This window comes from Primulina eburnea, unplaced genomic scaffold, assembly GCF_022965805.1.
Source record: "Primulina eburnea isolate SZY01 unplaced genomic scaffold, ASM2296580v1 ctg739_ERROPOS11973397, whole genome shotgun sequence".
Taxonomy (NCBI): domain Eukaryota; kingdom Viridiplantae; phylum Streptophyta; class Magnoliopsida; order Lamiales; family Gesneriaceae; genus Primulina; species Primulina eburnea.
Window position 1 is genome coordinate 701,777 of NW_027331510.1, and position 3,216 is coordinate 704,992.

Consider the following 3,216-nt stretch of genomic DNA (forward strand, 5'->3'; position numbering starts at 1 on the left):
TCTCTGAGGACACACCTTGGCATAATGACCCTGTTGCTTACATATATTGCATTTACCCAATACAACCCTGACATTGTTCGGTGGTGCTTACCTCCACAAGTACCCGCAATATCCACTCTCCACTCTAAACTCTGGCCAGGACCTCTCGTCTTGACCCGCGCTGGAGCTCGAAGAACTGCCCCTGCCCTCTAAAACTGTTTACCCTTTGCTTTCAGCTGCTCTCTGCGTCCACTACTGCTACGCTACCACCAATTTCCATTCTGGGAGAAGATTGCACTGGAAGGTAGTGGCGCGTCTAGGACTGGCAGTAACATACGAACACACTCCGTTGCTTAACAATCCGGCTTCAGCTCCTTTGGCACGATTCAATGCATCAGCAAAATTGTCGGTCTTCCGTATTCACCAACGTAAAGATGTCTGGATTTAGGGCCGTTTATAAACTGATCTGGCCACGGCTTCATCATTACCCTGAAACGTGAGGTGCAAAGCGAAGCAAAGAGAAAAATTTATGCGACATACTCTTCAAGTTCAATTGCCCTTGCGTCAGGTTTGCAAATTCAGCGCCTTTATCTTTACGGTAGATACAGGAAAGAATCGCTGATAAACCTGTCTTGAATGCGTTCCATGTAACCTCGGTGCCACGCTGTTCTAGTGCTCTCCTTATATTCACCCACCAGTACTTAGCCACACTTGCAGTTGAGGCCAATGAGTTTCACTCGTTTCTCGTGCGTGTATCCTAGAGCTCGATAACATTTTCGATATCCCTCAACCAGCTTTCACATTCAATTGCATTTTCTGTTGCCCTTTAAGGTCAGTGGTCGGAAAGACTGAAATCGCGCTTTAATAGAGTCTCCATGGGCGTAGCAGTGACATCCATCGGATCACCAGATGTGGCTACCCTGTTCTGGTGCTACGGGTCCTAAAGGAAGGCTCTTCTAGAGGCATGAATCTGATATTCAAACAGATTAGTATATAGGCTATACTTACTGTCTCAGCCCTCCTCGGATCATTTACCCTCTGATCCAGAATCGGTTCTGATTCAGTCAATTACATGCTGTAATCAAATCAGATACAATACAACACATAATAAGGAAAGCAATAATCATGCTAGCATTACAATGACAAGGAAGATGACTCGATCTACCCGCTCATTCTACTCTATCTCAATCTACAGAACCTACGGCTTTGATACCACATGTTGTGGGGACCCGGCTCTAATTCTTTTTCTTGGGATTCAATGGATCGTTAACATAAAAAGTGGGGTCAAATTTTTGCTTTTAACATAAACTCTAATGTATAATAAACAAACATTGTCTTCTCTTTATTTTACAAGCATAATGTACAAACATAGATACAACATGTCCTTGTTCTATCCACTCTCAACCACTAGTAATTAAATACAGTACATAACAAAAGTACAAACTACTAGTTCTTCTGCTAAGCCCGAGATCACACGCTATGTCCGTCTCTCATCCTCTGCTGACGACCCAGATCCTGCCCCACCTGTTGTTATGCACACATACAGACATAACAACAGCGCGAAACTCCGGTGAGAACAAATCCCAGTATAAACATGTATACATGCATATAAACAATTAAACATGAAACTGCATCAAATAACATCATATGCACATGCAATGCAATGCAATCAAACATGTCTAGACCCGACTCGACTATACCTCTAGGATCCCGTGTGAATAAGACGTCATGGCTGTCACCTACCCTCCCCTGGGTGACTGTAGTCTTATTCCTAGACTTTTCGGTCTGAGCTGTATCTATGGATGCAATAGGAGTCGAGGCTGCTCCTAAGCTGAGATACAACCGAACATCTAGATAGTTGACGATGGACTGTCAACGACTCCTATCGTAAATGCAATGAATATCATCTGTAAACAAAGCATGCTCATATTCATATCTGAATATCACCAATAATTCCATATGCTGGAATACAATTTTATAATCAAAACATAATCATGTTACAACATTTGAATAAATTCTATAAACAATTATAAACATGATTCAACAAAATACAACAATGCTGAGTGGTTTTGGTTTGGGAAACTCAAATAATGTCTATTTGAGTTGTGGCTAACCCAAACAAACATTGCTTATACCTTCTGTCGCAAGTCTGTGATATAGTCGAAGATCTCGCTTATCACTGCCAATATAATTTGAAATAGCACCATCAATGTGCATTCTATCAAATTCTAACTCAACTAAAACAATTATACAATCTATAATCATTCTTGATATAATCTGACGGCGTAACAGCATGAATTCTCGATACCGATCAATCTAAATCTCATCATATATCAAACAATTCATCAATGTCCACTCATAATCATCAACTTAGCATGAGATACTATCTAAAATTCTGCATAACTTAATCTAAACATGCGGAAATCGTAACATGCGTATACCTCCGATAATCGATCCGCTTGTGAATATGTAATGCTTATACTCATAAGAACATATATCTACAAGCATTCCAGGTTTCCCTAACACCAATATCTCAATTCATGCTTGATTGAAGAGAACTTACATCACCCTTGAGCCCTTGACGCCGAGGAACAAGAATCTCAACCCGGAATGAAAATTGGATGGTTAAATCTTGAACAATTCTTTTCCAAGATTAAAGAATGAAAGCTTTCCCCCCTGAAGTTCTCTCGCCTTAAACATCTGAATGAGAGAGGGAATGGACACCTATATCAGATTTGCATGGCAAGAGCAGGTGTCCTTATTTTTTTCACGCTCCACGCATGACCGCGGGTGCCGGCACAGTAACAGCGCGGGTGCGCGTGCCCACGGCACATCTTGCATTTTCTAAATTTCGATGACCCGCGGGTGCGCGATCTCTGCATGACCGCGGTGCGATCTTACCACTGCGGTGCGGTCTTGCTCGCACCGTGGTGCGGTGAGCTACGATAAATGGCAACTTTCTTCCATACACACGCGGGGGGCGGTCTTATGATACCCGCGGGTGCGGTATAGCTTCGACTTTTCTTGTTCAAAATCAAAATTGCATGACGCGGGGTGCACTCATGTAGTGACATACGCGGTGCAGCCTCTCAACATGCACTATTTTGTACTTTCATCTTATGACATGCATTCTCATATCCTTCGAATCATGACAATGAAAACTAATAATCTCGAGCCTTACAAACACCCCGCCAACCCCAACGAGGCTAACATGGCAAAATCGTTGGGGGGACGGGG